Raw genomic sequence first — 22,473 nt, 5'->3', positions numbered from 1 at the left:
AACGTTCCTGAGCTTGTCAGACAAAATCAAAGTCCCCCGCCCCTTTTTTTGTTTTGCTTTGTTTTTGTTTTGTTTTGTTTTTTTTGGCTTTCCTGGCACCATGAGCTTTTCTGTAGGAGCATGTGTCACAGATCTGTTGGTGGGACTGCTGTTGACTGTGTAGGTAATGACAATGTCCTTTGTCTTCTGTTGCAGCTCCCGTGTCCAGAATGGTATCCAGTCGGTCGTAGGCAGAGACTCAATAGATGAGTGTAAAATGATCTCACGGAGCAAGGTTACAGTATTGTGGTGTGTAATTTCATTGTGTGTTAGTGAGCTTAGAATGGTTAGCACTGGGGGCTGGGGATTTAGCTCAGTGGTAGAGCGCTTACCTAGGAAGCGCAAGGCCCTGGGTTCGGTCCCCAGCTCCGAAAAAAAGAACCAAAAAAAAAAAAAAAAAAAAAAAAGAATGGTTAGCACTGATGCATGTTCTGGTGGACTTTTGAAATAGACAGGTGGTGGCATGTGCCTTTAATCTCAGTACTTAGGGGGCAGAGGCATGTGGATCTCTGAGTTTGAGGTCAGCCTGGTCTACAGAGGGAGTTCAGAACAGCCAGAGCTACCCAGGGAAACCCCGTCTAGCAGATGCAAAGAAAGCCATGGAATACTGATAGTCCCCAGAGACGCATCCTCCCTCATCCAGCCATCTTAACCAGTGTCCTCATTTCCTCTTCCAGTAAAACACTGATGAGAAACACTTTGAGGGGAAGAACAGGTTTATTTGGCTTACACTTTGGGGTCACAGAGGGAAGTCGAGGCAGGAGCTCAAACTGGAACTGAAGCAGAAACCACGAAGAACTGCTCACTGCATCTGCCTAGGTCCTTACGCAAAGTTTCTTATTGGACCCCTGCATGGAGATGCCACAGCCCACAGTGATCTGTGTCTACTGGCAATCAAGAAAAGTGCCCCACAGACCAATCTTATGGAGACACTCTCTCAACTGTGACACCCTTAGATCCAACTGACAACTTAAGCTAATTAGCTAGAAGACATAGCTAGCAACTGTCTCCTGAAAACCACCGAATGTCACCGATGTGTGAAGGTGCTGGCTGTCCACAGGAAGGCAGTTTCCAGTCTCATCACTGCTGATACCCCAGAAAGAAGAACAACACTTGAATCAAGATTAAATATGGCACACATTAATGCGGAGACGCCCTCGAACTCTTCAGTAGTGGGGACAGTGTGTGCGCTTCTGGGCTCATGGAGCACGAGGCTGAAACTTGTTCAGAAAGCTTCCACGCACGTTAGGGTATTTAGAGCTCAGTGTAAGGACATTTCAGGGCCAATCAGTTTCCTTGTCTTCACCCTAGGTATAGTGCTGAACTCCATAAACATTCGGGGACTCAAGGGCTTTGTGGGAATGAACTGATCTTCAGGAAGCCAGAGCCCAGTGAAACTTGGTAAGCTCATGGGGTTTGGTGCGGAGAAGGCTCTGGGAAGTTCTATACCTTAACTGCATAGCCCACCCTGGAGATCAGAGGCAAGAGATAGATAGCATCATTAGTAAGGGATGAAAGGGAAGGGCTGGAGATACTGAAAATATCCCTGAGAAACGAATGGTTTGCTTCCAAGAGTTGGCAGCCAAGGATAGGAATTCCCTAGTTAATTGCTTGACTCAGTTATGGATGTCAACTCCAAACTATTAGACTAAAGAGAATGACGGCGGGTCAAGCCCAGCCTGAAGCATGGCCGATCTGGTCTAAGTCCTGAACTCTGCTGTACTGGGCCTGGTCATCAGGTCTGTCTGAGTTTTGGTTTCTTCCTTCGTAAACCAGAAACAATGAGGTCATCATTACAATCTCATTGATACTATTTACAGGGGAAAGTGTGTATGACTTAGACACAGCGGGCAGCTGAGAACACTCAAGCTTACCGTGTTAAGTTCTTACTATGTATTTTATCTTGTATGTTCCACTTTACTTAATGGTAAAAAAAATCAAAATATGAGGTGAAACATATAATATAGTCAATAAGAAAATTATATCAATAGAGTCATGTGGACAGGATAGTGACAAGGTTGAAATTTAAATCCCTTTCTAGGGCTGGAGAGGTGGCTCAGATGGTCAGATGTTGCTACCAAGGCTGACAACCTGAGTTCCGTCCTTAGGACTCACGTGGTGGAAAGAGAGAATTAATCCTGTAAGCTGTTCTTTGATCTCCCCAGGTTACACTATGGTACCCCCCACTCCTGCACACATATACGCAGGAAGTGAATCAGTGTAAATAAGACCGTTTAAAGCCATTTCCAAAGCTGTTTCTCTTCTGTGGGATCACAGGTTCCCCAGGAAGGCAAGCTTTGTTTCCTGAGATTCAAGAGCTGTGTGCTCATTTTCAGCCGTCCTTGATGGGCCACTTGGCTGCAGCTTTGCTCTGAGGGAGGGAGGAAGAATGGAGAGAGAGTCCTTGGTTCCTAAGTGGCTTGGCCAGGAGATACAGCCCTGGCCTGTTTACTGAAACGTTCTTGTCACAGTGCATTCCTGTAAGCAACTACATGGGCTTTGCCCATGTCGTTTCCTAGTCTTCTGTATCAGTTTTCAGATGTAAGGTTGAGTTCACCCTTCCTCTGTTGCTTGATCACGCTGGAGTTTTTTCTGTGTTGGACTCCTATCATACTTGGCGTCTGGGTCCCAAGTAACTCACTTGTTCTTGTTCTTCAATGGTTCTGGCCACTTAGGAAGCATTTATTTCCTTAGGTGTAATATCCTGTGTTCTTCCCTGCTGCCCAGCTTAGTTCTAAGCATCTGGCTGATGGCTGATAAGTAGATAACAATATTTCAGTAAATCGAAAGTTTACAGATACCCTTTTTTAAAATAAGATTTATTCATTAGGTATATGACCACTATTTGCATGACAGAAAAGGGCATCAGATTCCGTTACAGATGGTTGTGACCTACCACGCAGTTGCTGGGAATTGAACTCAGGACCTCTGGATGAGTAGCCAGCGCTCTTAACCACTTGGCCATTTCTTTAGCCCAACGAGTGCACTTCAAACAAATGGTTTATTTTTAAAAAAGTATAGAACACATAGCATTAAAACTGCCCCATAACCACTATGAGTGAGACTCTTTCCTCCTGTTAGACAACCTGGCCAGCAGCTATAAGAAGTAAGGTTACATTGTTACTACTTTACCCGGCACAGACTTTCTTCCGTTTCAGACACATGCTCCACTAGTTAAGAGATCCCATCACAGAGCACACATGTCTATTTGTCTGTTCAAAAGATAGCTCACTCCCTCGCAACAGAGCAAGAGCTCGGAAGGCTGAGACTCGGATATGGCTCCACTTGCCCTCACCAGGCCCAGCTAAATGGGGAAGCAGTCACAAGGAGATCTTGAGTTTAACCACACTTGACTTCAGGGCCTCAGATTTCCAGAGATGGAAAAAGAAATCACCTCCTTGCCTCGCTGGGATCTTCACGGACAGAGGAATGTTAGCGTAACGGAAGTTCTGGTCAGCAGACCATCAGACCCCCTGCACGAGACAGCCGGCTGAGGATGCAGTCGCCACTACTGTGAAGACAAAGCAGAGACAGATTTCGCCATACTTCCCCTGGGAACATTTATAATAAAGTAAATTTCACAGGTTAAATTAATTCCTCTTAGATGGATCGCAAATTCTAAGCATTGGGAATGAAATTAATAGCCCTGAGATTATTTTATGCCTAGGCTGATTGAAAAGCTAGATGTTTATTCAATATGCACATAGTTTGCTACATCCCGAGTAAAACGATACAATATGTTTGGACAAGTGTCGAATCACCCACATATGAACAAGTATATTGTATGCCTCTCTATAGCCTTTCTCTTTGTAGGATGGAGGGCAAGGCAAAATTCAGTCCAGCAAGAGAACTCTGTCTAGAACAACCAGTTTCTCCATCCGAGTAGGAAATAAACCCACCAATAAAACAGAAAACGGATAAACATCCTGAATTCTAATTGTGTGTTTGAATGGGTTGAGCCTCCTAACAAACAAGGACTTAAAGTAACCAATAGCCACATTTCCTATAGAAGAAACACGTGTTAAAGTAGCAATGAGATGTGGCTAGACTAGAAAAATGGCCAAACCCAACAAAATCTGTCCATAGCAAATGCTGCCTTTGTGGGCGGGGCATAGCGAGAGGAGCTGGAGTAGACAGCATCTGACAGCCCTACTAGGGGAGCCCAAGATGACAGGAAGAGCAACTGTACTGAGCTCCTCTGACAGTAAGACCCCCACTAGCCCAAGCTATCGCCTTTCCCTAACCTCCCTCAGCCTTTTAGGTGTGTGCATGTGTGCATGTATGTGTGAATGTGAGTGTGTGGTGTGGTGTGTGTGTGTGTGTGTGTGTGTGTGTGTGTGTGTGTATGTGCGCGTGTTGCACATGTGAGCAGGTGTCTACTGAGACCAGTGCATCGGATTTCTTGGAGCTGGAGTTACGGGTATGCTGCCTTACATGTGTGCTGGGAACTGAACTCCTCTCATCTGTAAGAGCAGTATGTACTCTTAACCACTGAGCCATCTCTCTAGATCTCTGGCCTCTCACTATGGAAAAAGCAAACAAATAAATATTCTGATGTATAATTGAGCAGACGAGACTCTGTCTAAGGTAATGCTCGGTCAGGTTTCCTGTTACTAACAGGTGACTATGTTCCTAAGTTACTCAGAGGTTCTACTCATTGACAATCCAGTTGCCGCGACACTCTTCCTGCTCTGGCTTTTTAACCTCCTTCCAAATGGAAAACTGAGGGGTTTCCGGACAGTCTCTAGCTTGCCTCTGCCTCTTAAACTCAGCCTGAGGACAATTATAGTGCAGGGACTGGAGACATGGCTCAGAGAGGACCAAGGTTCAATTCCCAGCATCCACCTAGAGCAGCTCACAACTGCTTCTAACTGCACTCTATGGGACTAATTATCTGCTTCTGTCCTCTGAAGGCACCCCGTGCACATACAAGCCTGTGTACACACACACAGAGAGAGAGAGAGAGAGAGAGAGAGAGAGAGAGAGAGAGAGAGAGAGAGAGAGAAGAGGAGAGGAGAGGAGAGGAGAGGAGAGGAGAGGAGAGGAGAGGAGAGGAGAGGAGAGAAGAGAAGAGAAGAGAAGAGAAGAGAAGAGAAGAGAAGAGAAGAGAAGAGAAGAGAAGAGAAGAGCTTCATCGGCTCCCTGATTGAGAGCCCTTGCTCCTTTTCCAGAGGACCCAAGTTTGGTTTCCAGCACCTATAACAAGTGACTCACAATCAGCCCTGTGACTTCAACTCCAGGTAATCTAACAGCTTTGGTGGACACTGACAGAAGTAAAAATAAATCTTAGAACATCAAATTGCAGTGCAGTGTAACACACTGCCTTCCTTATCCGTGTTTAGCTATGTGCAGGTCCCTGGACAACCTCCATGATCTTACCCACGCATGAGGGGAAGAATAGGAAAAGTCGAGGGATTAAGGGACTGAGAAAAGCTCCTGAACTCCCATTAGCCAGCCGTGAGTGGCATTAAATAAGTGTTACACACCCACCTCTCATCCTTTCTCTGAGAATGTAAAATCGCATGCCTAAGGACAAGCCCATGTTCCCCAAATGTCTTAGTCACTGCTGTGGCCTCAGTGCCAGGCCCGTGTGGTGGACTGTGGGGAGAGATTAGGGCCAACGCAGATATGCAACCTCACTCAGGGTTTTCTGATCACACCGATTTCTGCTGTGTGATCCTTGGCACGTTTCTTAATTTAGTTGTAGCTTCCTTATCTCATGGCTATACCGTAGAATAATATGTCTACCCTGTCGGGGTAACTTTCAGTAATAAATGAGTTCAGGCATAAAGAAGCTTGTAAAATTGGTGCTCCCATACGTGTGAAGAAGGAGGAAATTCTAGAAGTCCATATATGTTCAAGGAGTGATCGGTCAGCATTGTCTATAGTAGGGAGACAGAAACAGGCAAAGACTGGTGTCAGAGAGTCCATGGAGGAGACGTTTGAAACTCCCTAGGTAAAGTTCTGAGGTTCTATATATATCTTCTAGATGTTTCATTTACTGTGGTGTGTGATCTGAAAAGAATGATGTGTGTGTGTGTGTGTGTGTGTGTGTGTGTGTGTGTGTGAGAGAGAGAGAGAGAGAGAGAGAGAGAGAGAGATAGAGAGAGAGAGATTCTGAAACATACGATTTGATGTGAGTTGTACCTTGCAACAATGAACTAGTGAGGGGAGACTTTTGTGTCCTGGCCTGGCTCTCACAGGCAGAGTCCTAACTGGAGAGACATTGCTTCTTTGGGTTCATCTTGGAAGCTGTCCGTTTGCTCAGTGGTACCTGGATAGCATGAGAAATGTATTGACCAGCCAACCATGAGCAATATATCAAGATTTATCATCTCTTGGAGTAAAAATTGACCCCAATTTAACCTCTATTAATATTTATTTCCCAGGTCAATAAATCTAGAATTTGTCTTAGTAAAAGTCGATGTCAGGTGAATTCTGTCTATTCATCTTAGAGGGCGAAGGGGGAAAAAAAAAGGAAGCTATCATTTGAAAACAGTGTAAGTGAAATGAGAAAAAGCCACACAGGAAATCCCCAGAAAGTAAAGCCAAAACAAAACCCCTATTTTAAAACAAACGGGGTGGGGGGCAAGGTAGTCAGAGTCGTCAGCCTTCAACATGACTCGTTTTCGTTCCTCACTTAACATTCTCAGTGGAATGAAACTTCACTATCCGGAAAAAAAAGAAGCATGGGGCTACGACTCAGGATCAGGTGATGTCGAGTTCGTTACTTTGCTTCTCTCATCATCAGGTTCCAAAGACTCTCCTCTCTACCTACACTATTCAGTTGGGCTGTCGCTGTCGCTCTGTGATAGGATACTAGCATAGGCAGGGATGAATCCTTGTTGCTATAAAAGAGAGAGTCGAGGGGAGGAGAAAGAATGAGGTAAGGGCTAAGAGGGAAGGATGGGAGTACACGCAGCTCTAGTGCTGCTTTTATTTTGCCTCCTGTCCACCCAGGAATTTCAGCCCTGCTATACATTTTTCTGGCCTTCATAGGAAGAAACTTAAGTTACAATATTATGCTTTTGAAAATCCTATAAGATCTGATATTATGTGTCTATAGTCCAGCTGGCAGAAGCACCTCCTACCTTGTCCTGACATCGCCTTGTTCTCTCACAATGCATGGTGTGGGAGGATAGCTAGTCACAACCTTCTTGCGTTTAACACACTGGATTTAGACATCTTGGCCACCTGCAAGCTACTGTCTGCCTTCCAGGCTTCCTTTTCTTACTTTGCTTTTCTCATTCACCACAGTATTCTAGGGCAACACATTTCAACATATATTTATTGGCATTTGATCAAAATAAAGCATTGGTAACAGAATGCCACTTTATCTTATTTGTGTGCACAGTGTGTGTTGTGCCCTGTGCTGGTTATTTTCCTCCTCCTCCTCCTCCCCTTCCTCCTCCTCCTCCCCTCTCCTCCCCTCCCCCTCCCTCTCCTCCCCCCTCCTCCCCTCCCCCTCCCTCTCCTCCTCCTCCCCCTTTTCTTCCTCTTTATTTGTGCATGGTGTGTGTTATGCCCTGTGCTGGTTATTTTCCTCCTCCTCCTCCTCCTCCTCCTCCTCCTCCTCCTCCTCTGCCTCCTCCTCCTCCTCCCCTCCCCCTCCCCTCCTCCCCCTTTTCTCCCTCTTTATTTGTGCATTGCCTGTGTTGTGTCCTGTGCTGGTTAGTTACTTCCTCCTCCTCTTCCTTTTCTTCCTCTTTCACACAAGCTAGAATCATGGGGGGTCAAGAGAGCTTCCTTTTCCACTGGTAATTTATTATATTTTTAATTCACTTTACATTCTGATTGTAGCCTACTCCCTCCTCTCCTCTGAGACCAACCCTTACAAAGTCCTCCCACATTGGAGCCCCCACTACTTGGGTACCACCCCATCCTGGGACATCTACTTGACAATTTAATTCCCCCAAGTCTTGATCCATTTTTGTGCAGTAATAGAATACCTGATGTCGAATAATATGTACACAGGTTCATCTGCCTCCAGACTATGGTGGCAGGAGAATCCAAACAGCATGGTGCTTATAGCTGACAAAGGCTTCTTGTTGCATAGGAACACGGTAAATGGTGGTGTACTGCATTGGTGGGAGATAGAGAGAGGGAGACAGAGAGAGAGACAGAGACAGATAGAGAAACAGAGAGAGAGAGAGAGAGAGAGAGAGAGAGAGAAACAGAGAGACAGAGAGAGACAGAAGAGACAGACAAAGAGACAGAGAGAGGCAGAGAGACAGACAGAGATAGACAGAGAGAAGCAGACAGAGAGAGACAGAAGAGAGGGGAGAGGGGGAGAGAGAGAGAGAGAGAGAGAGAGAGAGAGAGAGAGAGAGAGAAAGAGATTTTCATATAGAAAAGTGGGTTTTTTTCTTGAACAACTTACATTTTGAGGAACTAACCCACCCTTGAAGACCTGCATGAATTCCTCCTAAAGATGGTGTTACCCAGACCTCATTATCCCCCTTAAAGTCCCACTGCATCTAAGTATGACACTCTGGATGAAGCATTAACTGTCAGGGACAAGCCACATTCAGCCCATATATTTTGGGAACACCCCTTTTCAGGTGTTTCAGTGTCATTGAAGCTGGTGCCTTATACCCAGTCAATTGCCAAGATATACTCCGCAACTGAACTTACACGGAAAGCTGGGGAAACACGTTGTATTGATATGGCATCAGATAGTGAGGAGGGCAATATTTTTTATTCTTTGGGTGTAATCAATGTATGCTAGAACTAACGTCTAGAATCTTCCTTCTGTAGCTGAATGCATTATCCATTGTCCCACTGGCCTCCAGCTTGAACTAGCATCTAATAGCCTGTGCATATTAACGCTTCCAAGACCTGGCTGTTATGTGAGTCTAGTAGACAAACAGAATGGGTAGGGGACGGCCTTCTCTGACCACTCACTCTCCAACTCTATCCCTCCCTCTCATATCTCATTAACTCATTTACTTTATGGTGCTCTAGTAGTAATGAATTGCTTTTATTTGCTTTGCCAGTTCACTGTTATCATGTGACAGGAACCCACCTCACGCGTTTTCCGCCTGCACATACCTTGAGTGGAGAGGGCATAAAATTCGGAAGTCGTGGGAAAAGTGGAGAGAGAACTCGCCACCATTCTTTTTCCTCTCCCGCCCATATCTGCCCTTCACATGAATCCTAGGCAGAATCCTAGGCGTGGATATGACTCCAATGAACTCTGGAGTCTCCTTTGCCTGTGACGAAATCCATAAGCCTTTCCATCTGGGCTGAGGGAGAACAAGCCACACCTCGCTGTTTGCGTTTGTTGTCTCCATTTCCGCCATTTATGAGAGGAGGCAAAGTTAATTCGACATTTATTCATCTTTTATAATGAACTTGTGAAGAATGGCATGGATCGCTTCCCGCGGGCTCCCAGAATATCATTTTCTAAATGTACTTTTTTTTTTTAATCACCTAAAATGTTTATCTGCCCTGAGGTTTCAAGACAGAAGATTCGGTGTTCCAAGCACCATGCAAAAGCCATAATAAATTCACTATTAATTGGAACGGCGGGAAAGTCAATTACAGAAAAATACTCAATCTTTTTATCAACCTACTCATATTTCTTATTATCCGGCATACAATGTTTGTTTTTCCAACACAAATGATGTTAGCACTTATGCATTTAATTTACTTGTCTTGAGATCTACGTTTGGTTTGATTTTTAATGCAGTTAAAAAACATTTCCAGCTTCTATTTAAATGGTAGCATTAAAATTTTTTAGAACATTATAACTTAACTATGTTGCTATGACGATAATGAGGCTTTTGAGATGATTATCCAGCCGAGTTCCAGAGCTAAGACTGCAGGAAGTCATTCACTGATAGGGGGGCTTTGGTAGGATCCAGCAAGGGAGCAACTCATCCTATCTCAGAAAGTGATGCTTATCTGGGTAACGAGGTTAGAATGCCCTGAAAATCAAGGCTCAACATGAAAAAGGTAAGGCCTCCAAGGAGGTGTACCACAGAGATGTCATCCATCTTGTGGGCTGTGCGGTTACGGGTTAAAGACCCAAGCTTTGTTCTCATTGGCTAGTGCTAGGTCCCGTGATCACCCCTGAACTAATCAGAATGAACTAAACGATGGCTCACTCTGATTGGTTCTGAGCTTCACATTTGTTTTTGTGAGGTAGGATGGGCCTCACTTACATTAGATCGAAGTTCCCCACGGAGAGATTGCCACTGTTACCAGAACTGGATAGAAAAAAAAATGGCTGTAATTCTTACTCCACCTCATTTTTTCGTGACTATAGAAAGTAAAAAACAAAGCCAACAAAACAAAAATGTGTATCACTGCTTGAAGAACTCTAGTCCTCTAATAATAGACTTAATTTTTCGATTATACAATTACCCCCCATGAAATGGCCTGAACGTTTATGCCTACTCAAAATTTCCGTGTTGAAACCCGATCCTCAAGTCGATGGCATTTGGAATTGAGGCACGTGCGAGATGATGAGGACACAGGGACAGAGCCTGCCTAAACGAAAGGATTAAAGTACCTCAGGACTACCCCTTGTCTCTTTTATGGAGTACAAGAGGAAGCTGTATATGGGCCAGAAAGCAGACAGTGAATTGGCCTTGAACTTGGTAGTCAGCTTATGTTATTTTCTAAGAGCAGACGGACGGATTTAGGCATTTCATCATGGGTTGTTAGATCTAGGGCTCTGCTTTGTCCCCATCATGATAGAGTGTACTTCCTGTCCCTTGACCTTAGGTTTGATAATGTGATTTACTTTGGCCTACTGGACCTCGGAGGGTGGTGGGTCAGGGTGCAAGTTTGAAAAGTGCTGATGTGTTTGGGTTTGTCCTGTGAATCTTGCAACTACCATGAGACAAATGTGCTGTGGGGACCTGCTGGCCACAGACCTGTGAAGCACACCTGATTGTGAATTGTTACCTGGGCCCAGACGCGTTAAGTTCAGACCACCTGAGCCCGAGTGAACCTCTGATGCGCAGGCGGGAAGTGAAGCTTGCTACTCAGGGTTAGTGAGATTTCTTTTTCCGGTTATGACAACTCTCACTCCAGTTTAACTCGAGAAACTGGCAATGGCGCGTACCTGACATTCTGTCAGCTGCATTTATATGAAAAGCTATCTGTCTTTTCTCTTTAGTCTGTCTGGACACCATCTGTGAAGTGAATAAAAAATGATTTCTAATTTGGTCGAGTAATTCCCACCATAATTCCCCCAAATTAGATTTTATTTCTATTGTTACCCTTTTTTTTTTATAAACTTTCCCCCAAATAAGAGTTTGTAATTTGTGTCCCCAAATGTGTAACATCGAACAGTATGCTATAAATATTCCACCACTCTGAGCATGCTCAATAAGAATTACAACACTATTATGACCACACTTAGCATCTACAAATTTGCCTGTAGATAGAGATTTATCAGGGGTTTCAGCTTCTCGGTGACAGAACAATATTAATGTCTTCACAAGGACAAGTGAGTTAATCCAATCTTCCTATATGCTTAGAGATGCTAACGCTCTCAGTTTGGGCAGCTGGCTTCTCACATACAGTAGCTTCTCTGTTATATGCAAGGGCTGGGAGGAGGGGTGGCATTTGTGTATCTTTTTCTGTGGTATTACACAGGACTTGAGATTGAGGAGAACAAAAGCCACAGAGATGGGTCTTCTATTTTTCTTGAGCTGCAGACATTCAAAGAAGGCATGGAAAGGGGGTCCAGGCTTGGTCCCTGTAGGACCACCCATGATGTTTTTCATGATGACTCCTTGAGGAAGGCACATGGTTACAGAGGGGATTCAGTGACTTAGTCCACCTGGATTTGAATTTTATGATTCATTTGAATCATACAGTTCATCGAGGAGACCTTGACTCAAAGTCTATGCTCTGCTGAGGGAGATTTAGACAGTGTAGGTTCTGGCTGGGCAGGCATGACATTCCACTCAAATGCGCTGATTCCACTATTCTATCAAGGTGAGCTCGTAGCTCAGGAAAGCTCTGATGGATGTAGGAGAGGGCCTGCCCTCAAGCAGGCAGCTGGAGACGCTCTTTCTAACAAAAGAGGTGAGTGGAGGTGAGCTCTGGAGAACAAGTACGAGGCAGCTTTGTGCTTCGGAACAGAGCAGAGCGGTGGCCAGAGACTTTGTGCTGAGGTGGAGCAAACTACACTTGGAAATGGAAGAGGACTGTGACAGGGGTGGGAGATGCGATGGACAATCGTCCTTAGACGTGCCTAGTGGAGGTGGGTGGGGACCATATGCTCAGGATGACCTAGGATGTTTATCGTCATCCTAAGGACACTTAGGAACCATCGCATAGGGTTGAACAGGGCTGTGTGAAGGATCTGCTATTTGAGTGTTCTTGTCTATTATGAGGAGAAACTGGCTGGGAATATAAGGCAACCTACCCCTCAGATTGAAGGAGTACAAGTGTGATATTTCCATTCCCCCCTTGTCTTTTGTTATCGATTGATTATTCATCCCCTTCAAAATCCCTGTTGAAATGTATTTGCCCTTGTAACAGTGTCGAAAACTGAGACTCGGTAGAGACCGCTGGTGCATGCCTACAATCCTAGCATTTAGGGAGATCAAAAATTCTGCCGTGGCATGATGTAGAGAGAGGATCTCTCCAGTGCTGTGGCATTGGTCTCCCCAGCCTTCAGAGCTGACAGCCCATAGACTCATGCTCATTAGAAGTTATATAGGCACAAAATGGCCAGGGACATCATTAATGCCAAGAGAGGGAACTGAATCTCCCGTTTGTTGCCCCTGCTGATTCTCCCTTGTGTGTCTTTATCTGTTTGTAGGCTCTTGTGAAGTCAATTTTAGTAGGGTTAATACCCACAAGGGCTCCAATGCCATGGGTTGTGCAAGCATTTCAATTAATATCGATCTGTAAGCTTGGTACCTCTGTGTGGCATTAGTAAGAGTTTGAGAAAGGTACAAGAGATAAGAGACCTTTCCCCTGCCCAAATCTAGAGCTGACACACATAAGCAGAGAACTTACACCAATCAGCCCTGGCTTTGCCGCTGTTGAAGGTGAATTTGGGTTACATGGCTCAGACACGCGACCCTAGAGCAAAAGGCTTCCTGTGGCCATACCTGATCCATTTCTGATGATGGGAAAAACTGCTAAAGCTCACACAACCTTTATGTTGGCTAGAGTGTTACCGAGCCAAGCAAAGGCTAGGATCACGGAGACCCTTCTCTAAACAAGACAAAACGAAGAACAAGGACTCCACCTATATTCCACAGTGTGCTGGGGCCATTGGGGAAGCAAGCAGAGTGGTTTTGGAAGGTAGTGAAATTTGAATGGCTTTTGAATGACAGACTCCTTATTCAAAGACTTTGACTGCTTACTATGGAGAGTAGGTTCTACTACTGAGGATGACTTTGAGTTGACAGAGAGAAATGACAGCATTCCATGATGAGGTTCCATGTCGGACAAGAACACGGAGACATTTCTGGTGCAGAAAACATGACCGACTACTTCAAAAGCTTGTTGGTCATGGTGACCATGACAGTCACCACTCCTGCTAAAGATTCCTCTTTCTGATGACAGGGATGACTGAGCCAGGAGCCGGAACAGACAGTAAGTGCAGGCACCCACGCCTTCGAGACTTCAGGCCCCAGCTGGTGATGGGCAAGGGCTAGTTCATACTCTGGTTTCTTTGCTCCTTATGCAAGCCAACTGGGAAATCACTTCCCCCTGCGGACACTGAACACAGTTGTCTGTGTGAAAACAAGGTACCTCTTTTCTCTATGGGCATTTCCTGAGACTGCTTCTAAAATTGAACAGACTCAATCTTATTTACACCCCCAAGATCTTCCTCTGGTAAGATTGATCTCCACCTTTTTGCTATTTAGAGAATGGCACATAAGTTAATTATCTACGAACATAATTTTCAAACCATTAAACAGAATCATATTCCCAAGTGCTTATTCATAAGATCAATCAGCTATCAAGTATTGTTGAGCAGCCCTTCTGAGCAGTGTGGGGCATTGAGCCAAGCATTTACAGCATCACATGCTATACACTCCAAGTGCTCATGGGCTATGACTTTACTGTGGATATGATTCACATTACCCACTACATCAACTGTAATAGGTTTGTTTTTTGTTCTTAAAACGGGCTTGCCTTTCTTCTCCCACAACCGTTCTAATATGTTTATACCATGTTGCAATGTTGACTCAGCTGATGCCAAATGCCAGATGCCTCACATACACCACCACATGGGGCTTACCTTAAGCCCAAAGGGCAAAGCTTGTCCCGTTATAGCAAGTGTACCATCCTGGTGTTGACAACCCTTGCCAATCTTGGGTCAGGACTTGGGCAATCACTTGGACAATCTATTCAGATATCATGCTGCTTTTGAAGAACAGATCAGGGCTGCTGTCTTAGCACAGTGCTCCCTTGCATGGTGGGCCAGTCTCTGTCTATATTATTATTCACATGTGCACTCACATGGGCGTAGCAAGACTCGTTAGATAGGCGCAATCCTCTTTCTATGAATAGGTTTAATTATACAATATAATGAATCAGGACATCTTCATGCGTATAGATAATGTACTTCGGTCACATTCACCTCCTAGTATCTTGTTTTGTTTCCACTCCCTCCTTCTACTGGTCCCTTTCCACTTTGCTGACTTACAATTATATGAATATGTATCTAAACAATATTTGGATTGTGTGTATGAGACGAAACATTGAGATTTACTGTCTTAATGGTGGCCATTCTCACTCAGATGTAAGTGGACTTGAAAAGGACCCAATTCCAGAGCCCTAAATAATTCCATGCTGCTGGGTTTCACACCTGTTCCCCGTCTTTTCCCCATCTTGAACTATATATAGACATCAGTATTTCGCTCAGTTCTATCTTCCTAATTTTACTGTCTTTCCCCCATATGTGTATACTCAATGCGTTTCTAATGTAAGGGGTTGAACCATATAGTTGGAAGAGACGTATACTGTGCCATAACTCCATTGGGGCTTCAGAGAAAACTCTTTTAGCCTCTTGTGTTTTCCTGGCTGCCGTTCCTTTCAAGAGACTTTGCCTGAATATTGTCTCAAGCAGGAGCAGGCCCCAGTGGAACAGGCACATAGTCTTGGCATGTTGTCCTTTATTCTTCTATGCATTCTTTCAACACACATCCACTGGGTATCTACCTGTCTCATTAGTCAGTGTCTATGCTGATTTGCGCAGAGACAGTGGAGGATCAAGATATCCAGGGATCAGGAACCAGAAAACGAAAGAGACGAGGGACCCCCAGAAAAGCATGCAAGGAATCTCACCTGCCCAGATGAGCAGTCAGGAATTTAAGGTGCAGAGAAAGGATGCTGTCTAAGCAAAGGCAAGAACCAGAAGGATGGATGGAAGTCCATAGTAGATCATAGAAAAGTGATCGTCAGACACAATGAGGTAAGCATACAGGTGTTGGTGGCAAAGACAGACCCTGAGAAACTCAACAAAGAACAGCCCAGGTCCCTTTTGAGCATGGCTCCTGAAAAGGTAGCCATGTATCCCAAACACATTGCATCTGTCTGCTGCCAGAGCTTTTGAGAAGGACCATGGACTTGAGCCAGGCTGCCTGGATTTGACTCTCATGCAGGCACTATGTGACTTCAGGTAAGTTACCTAACCTGCACAATTTCTTGATTCATAAGACAGGGATGGAGCATGAAAGCTTAGCTCCTGGAAACAAAGCGTGATGCCTAGGGGTCTGTTCTTGTAGAATGCTTAGAATAGTGGCTGGCCCTAGATCCCTGCTATGTAAGGGTTACTAGACAAAGTTAATAAAGATGGTAGAAACATTTCTTAACAAGACTTAATAATTTTGGAAACCATAAGCACCATCACTTTTAGAGGTTTACAAGGATGAAGGGTGTCCTTGCTTTCTAGTTGACTTCATAGGACTTCAGTGATAACTTCTTTCCCCTATCTTGGTGGCCACAGTTTTCCACCCATCTTCCTCCAAAAGCAGGTGACTTCCATTCATGCTTGCTGTTGGACAAGCCAAGCTATAGCATCTTCTGGGTGCGGGTCAGGACCTCCACCCTCATACATATCTTTCCCTGCCCTGTGTTTTTATGCAATGAGTTGAATGACTCTTCCCAGTTCCCCCAAAATACCCAGCATCTAAAGAGGTTCCATGCCAGCACAGTAGCACAGAGAGCCCTGTCCAATCACAAAGCCATGCTCCAAGCCTGTCTGTGATGCAGTGGTGTGTGCATGTGGCCTTTCACCAGCCAGGATTTGCCTCTCCATAAGTGGGCTCGTACCACTTTGCACAAGGTGGTGTGTTGAGCAGCAACTGGGGAAATAGCTTTGCAAGGGTAATCAGGTTAAACTGTCTCCTGAGCTTTTTCTCAGATAGCAAGCACTTGGTGGGGTGGGGGAATATCTTTCAAACAGGTTCTCACCTTGCTTCTCTAATTCCAGCTGAAGAGGTGCCAAGCACATTCCTTTGAAGGGGGGGATCTTCATTCCTTTTAGAACTTCGAAGGTTGAAATCAACTGGTACTACTACTGCCTTCTTGTCGTCGTCGTTGTCGTCGTCGTCCTCCTCCTCCTCCTCCTCCTCCTCCTCCTCCTCCTCTTCCTTCCTGCCCCTTCTTCTTCTTCTTCTTCTTCTTCTTCTTCTTCTTCTTCTTCTTCTTCTTCTTCTTCTTCTTCTTCTTCTTCTTCTTCTTCTTCTTCTTCTTCTTCTTCTTCTTCTTTTTCTTCCTCCTCCTCCTCCTCCTCTTCCTTCCTGCCTCTTCTTCTTATTCTTCCTCTTCTTCCTCTTCCTCTTCCTCCTCCTCTTCCTGCCTCCTCCTCCTCCTCCTCCTCCTCCTCCTCCTCCTCCTCCTCCTCTTCTTCTTCTTCTTCTTCTTCTTCTTCTTCTTCTTCTTCTTCTTCTTCTTCTTCCTCTTCCTCTTCCTCTTCCTCCTCCTCCTCTTCTTCTTCTTCTTCACATATTCAAAAAGACAAAATGCTGTAAGACAATTTCAAATGTACAAAGTTACATGTCAAACACAGCTCGACAAAGCAGCGCAAGTGCCGTGTGCACAAAAACGGACATTGAAATGATGGCGTGTGATGACATTCATAAATGACACGAACACCTTGCCTCTGAATAACAGTATACAGATGAGGCTCTCTGCCAAATGCTTCTATGTCCCCAGCCCAGCCAGATGGTCTTGTCTGTGTACTCTTCAGAAACAATAACCCCCTTCCCCCTCCCTGTGTAATCCCTGCCATGCAAGACCTCAGCCTGCTCTCTCTGCTCCCTGAGGGGCATAGTGCTCCACCCATAGTGTTTTTTCTTTCTAAACTTCTTCAAGGCAAACTCCACTTGGAATATTCTTTGCTGGTTTGGAATAAACCTAAAAAACTAAAGCGTTGTTTCTCCTTTCTCCTCTGACGTCATCTCAAACACCCACCCACCCACACACCTGCCTGCTCTCGGCTCTCAACTTGCTCCTCCTACCACATCCAGGCTCCCACACTGAAACCTACCTCCAGCTCTCTGCCTCTGCTGTCCCCTTTCCTCTGCACATTTGCACAGACTTATTTCATAAAAACGTCAGCTGTTAAGTTAACATTATTTAAGGGGCTTTGGGTTTTAGTTCCTGAGTGCAACCTAAGCTGGATCCTCGAAGGGCTGACAAGAAGCCCGGTCTGTATAAAACATGACCCACAGAGGCACTAAATAAATAACCTGGCTGTGGGCTCCCAGGCCTCTATTTATCACCGAGGCAATGATAAGGATCTGATTTAGAGTGAACCCTGCTGAGGGTCGAGCCGGCACAAGCTGTAATATGATCTGCAGGGGAGAGGGCCGATAACCTTAAACAATGCGAAGAAACCCTGTCAGATAAATAAAACAAACTGTTTGTCCATTAAATAGTGCTGTCAGTAAGAGAACGGAGAAGCCAAACACTGCTAAATCCAATTCCTTTATGGCTGCACAAAGCCAGAAACATCCTAACCAAGCTGGGGAGTAAGTCCCCCAGAACAGACCGGGGGCCAGGGATCTGATTACTGAGGTGACTGGGGGAGGAGACAGCAGAGGTTTGATCCAGGGCATGACCTATGTCCTCTGTCATCCGCAGACTTTGGTGTTCTGCTCTGTGCAGTGGCTTTTCATCGTGCTGGTCCAGCCCACCCGGCTGGCTTGTTGATGTGGACCCACGAGATAAGCCTAGCAAAGGAATTCTGAAGAAATTAAGGCAGGATGCTCAGAAATGCTAGTGTCTACGTGATCAGACCAGGCACTGAAGGGCTTGCCAGAGGTGGCGGAGCTCACGTCAAAGGACAACCTCCACTCAACCTCGTCATCAGGCTGCCTCAAAATACAGCCCACTGGTGTTAAGTCTGTTCATGACAGGCATTCAAGTGTGAAATATCAAGAGTCCACATGGAAATGTGAGATTTCTAACATGTTCTGTGTTGACATAGAACATTTTAGTATAATTCCATGTGTGGTTAGTTGAATGCTAGCTGGGTTTGTTGCAGCTTACAGATTGCAGCCTTTGGATTAGTGAAAGCAAGGACAAACGTTTTCCTGGTTGTCACGAAACTCGCTGTTCACATCCTGTAAGAACCTGGAGGTAGAATGGGCAGAGACAGCCATGCCTGCTCACAAGCTCTCAGGCATATCCACCCACGTTACACTTCTCCCTTCCAACTTTATGATGGAATCCACTCAGCATGCCACTGCATATGACACAGAATCACCCCACGACAGAGAATCTCTGCTATTGGTGTCCTGCAAACTGTTCTGGAGATGTTCACCTCTGCACGGAGAACTCTGATCTCATTGCCAGTGTTTCTCAATAGCAGTTGGACAGGGACTGAGTGTCGGCAGGTTCTCTCTCCTCAGGCTCAGGGCAAAGAAATCATGGCCCCACAGTTTAGCTAACACAATGAGTAGCGCCAAATGGACCCTCTGCTTCTTCCTATCTATAGGAGTCTAATCTGTGCTCTTGAAGAAATCCAACCATGTAAGTGGTCAACACGGCCAGGCTAGGTCTTCAGAGGAGATCCAGAGAAGATGCTAAACTGCCCAACAGGGGCAGATTTCTCTGGATGACTATTGGCTGGCTCTCGGTACAGGCTCAGAGCCACCAGTGATGCTTGCTGAATAGGGGCATTCCAGAACCTTTTCCTGGCAGGCCCAGCTGGGTATGACCCAGGGACATTTATCCCTGCCCACTGCATCACTAGTGAGTCTGGCCTATTTTCTACTTGCTGATTTAATGGGAGCATTAATTTTTGATTTCATTAAAGCCAGAGTTCCCAGACTTGTTTGCTTGCCAGACTGTGACTCCTCAGGGACCTTCTAGAAGACAGACTTTGTTTATATAAGGGGGTGAGTTTTGACCTGCCCATTGTGGGCACGGAAGTAAAGAAGCCCTTGTCTCGTCACTATGATCTGGAGAAGCAGGTCTTCTCCAAACCTTACAGACGGTAGAATGGACATCTGGAAATGTAACATGACCATGATTTTTAGAATCAGGACAAGATTGGGTTTCTTCAAGGAGGCTGTGGCTGTAGGTGTCTGCTGCAGACTCTGAAGGTTCTCTCTCTCTCTCTTCATGGCTCATTATGATTTCAACTTCATTTTGGGAAGAAGAAGAGGAAGTATTTATTTGCACAGAATTATATATTTTTCCAGTATTTGATGTGCACTATTGAATTACTCTGCCACCCGTCCCTTCATCAAGCTGGAATCAGGCTCTGCACTGTTTTTTTTTTTTTTTTTTGTATTTGAGATGGTTCTTGGTAGGACTTTGAGGCTTTAGGTCACACTATCTATTCACTGAGAACCTTATGTAACAATGATCAAAGATTAATTCTAGATTGAAAAGCAGTTGCCCAGAATTGAGGGAGAAGTAGATGGAGTCTCAGAACAGACTAAATGGATTGACAATACAGAAATTTGAAATGTTTTTCCTAATGATTCTTTATGTCAGTCCAGTCTTTAGTTCTGTCATAAATGGAATACTGGCTTAGCAGTTTACAGGTGGTGAGGCTGGATTTGGGGGCTGTTGTTTGTGATCTTAGCACTTAGGAGGTGATCTTTGGAGTCCACGAATTCAGGAGCAGATATGTAAATATAACAAGCTCGAATCTCAAAACAGCAACAACCATAACACACACACACACACACACACACACACACACACACACACACCACACACACACACACTTGTGCACAAGTATTTGTACATGGAAAATGGTTTCTTCATATTTGAAGGATTTCCTATATGAATGCAATTCTAAAGTTAAGGAAATAAAAATACAATGTAAGATGGCTAAGAAAAATATTGAAAAAGAGGTATATCTTGAATAATAGGAGTATAAATCCCAGGAATGTAAATGACTTTGAGTCTGATCTAATCCAGAGCTTCAAATGACAGCACTGGAAATCTTTGTTTCTTTGCTTCATCTTTTATGCTGATTTTACTTCCGATGAAAGTTTCCTCCCCCATATCATAACTCCCTACATCCAACCAACTGGACAATACTCCTGTTGACCTGTCACATTTTCTTATTGGCTTGAGACATGTGCACCTTCTCACCTCATCCCTTATTATACAGTATAATGACTGAGCAAAGTGGACAGGCAGTAAAGACATGGTGATCTTAATGGCAGGGGAGAGCAGGACTGTTAAAGACAAAGGGGGCACTGATTCTGGTCAAGAATGGACTATGGATGTTTTCTACAAGTAGAGACAAGATGTATATAGGAAAGAATTCAAGATCATTTTCTCTTTTCTGCCTCATATTAACTCATTAAGGTAGAAAGTTGAAACACTGAAATGGACACTCACCAACAAGGAGGGAGAAGACAAGGTCTCTCTGCACTTGGGAGATGTCTAAGACTTGGTTTTGTTTTGGGAAGGCTGCTTAAGTTTTTGTTTTCTTTTAAGAACCTACAGTAACTCAGTCTGGCTAATAAAGTGTTTGTCTAGTACATTATGGAAGTCCTGGGAGACTATTGAATCAATTAGAATGATTTGTAATTAGCACACCAACCTAATGACAGGGTTTCTCTAAATTGCTTGAAAATAGTTTGGTCTTTTAAGGGACTTGCAATGCCCCTCTTGTGAGCTCATTTATATTAGTGATAAGCTTATTAGCTTTTCAGAAATTTCTAGAAGATAAATTTTGTTCAGATTTTCTGCATGAAATGCCCTAAATTATGAATTAAATGATTTTGTATAATGTCTGCTGTTGTATCAAATAGAAAACTTCCCATCTTTATAAAAAATGATTCACAAAATCCTCTTGAATAAGATAACACAAGAAGCATCTTTGAAAATTCTAATCTCAGGAAAAAATAATGTTAGATTCTAAAGCCCTGTCAGATGGAGATGCCAGAAAGAATAGATCTGCCACTGAGGGTGTGTTCTCACCACTGAGGGTGTGTTCTCACCACTGAGGGTATATTCTCATACCCATACAGATTACATAAGTGCACCATGGTGTAAAATATTTTCTTATCTTTGTTTGCCTCTATTCTAGTTTGCATTCTACTGATGGGATAAAGACCATGACCTAAAGCAACTTGGGAAGGAAAGGATTTATTTCTACTGTACTTTCAGGTAACAGGCAGAAACTGAAACAGAGACCATGAAAAAAATATTTCTTAGTAACATGTTCTCCATGGCTTTCACAGCCTGCTTCTTCATAGAACCCAGTACCACATACCAGGGGTAGTTCTTACCACATTAAGCTGAACCCTGTCACATCAGCCATTAACCAAGAAAATTCCCTGAAGACTTACCTAAAACCAAATCTTACAGAGATTGTTTTCTCAACTGAGGCTGTTTGCCAAGATGATCCTAGCTTCTGTCAATTGAGATAAAAACATAACCAGCACAATTGACCCCTTGCTAAAACACACACACACACACACACACACACACACACACACACACACACACACACACATCACTGTTGAACCATGACCTTTGTTGATATCAATATCACAATATAAAAAATTCCAACTTTTGAAAGACTGTGGGTCTTTCAAAAGTCAATCTCTTTAAATTATCCAAAGTCTCTCTAAAAATATCCTGTCTCTTAACTGTGGGCTCCTGTAAAATAAAACAAAGCTACCTGCTTTTTATTCCAAGAAGGAAGAATCAAGCAAGGCACCATCACAATCAATGCAAAGCAAAACCAAAGTTCAGCAGCGTAAAAAGCTTAGCTTCAGACATCTGGGAGTCACGGACCACATTCTGGTCCCAACGGTGTTGGGTAGCTCTTCTTCTCTGATCTGGCATGGTAGCACACACAGCTATTCTCATAGGCTCATACTATCTACATTCTATGACTGTTGCTACCATTGGCGGTTATCCCATGGTACCAGAACCTTTACTATCCTGGATCTCCATAGCAACTGGACTGCACATTCATCAGCAACCTCTCCAAGGTCTCTTCAGGGATTCTGACCATCCCAC

The 22,473-nt window shown here is 44.3% G+C and overlaps 1 long non-coding RNA gene across 1 annotated transcript; it reads right to left on the bottom strand.

Annotated features, from left to right (window-relative positions):
* Nucleotides 1-737: 737 nt before the first annotated feature.
* On the bottom strand, nucleotides 738-10,081 carry LOC147999354 (uncharacterized). The gene is made up of 2 exons (XR_015644318.1): nucleotides 9,091-10,081; nucleotides 738-3,550 (listed from the first exon to the last, which is right to left on the bottom strand). It is a non-coding gene; the product is annotated as an uncharacterized LOC147999354 (long non-coding RNA).
* Between the last annotated feature and the right edge of the window lie 12,392 nt (nucleotides 10,082-22,473).

The sequence above is a fragment of the Rattus norvegicus genome, chromosome 19 (genome assembly GCF_021556685.1).
Source record: "Rattus norvegicus strain SHRSP/BbbUtx chromosome 19, alternate assembly SHRSP_T2T, whole genome shotgun sequence".
In the NCBI taxonomy this organism is placed as follows: domain Eukaryota; kingdom Metazoa; phylum Chordata; class Mammalia; order Rodentia; family Muridae; genus Rattus; species Rattus norvegicus.
Note: the sequence above shows the minus strand (reverse complement) of the source record. Positions and strands in the feature narration are given on the sequence as shown.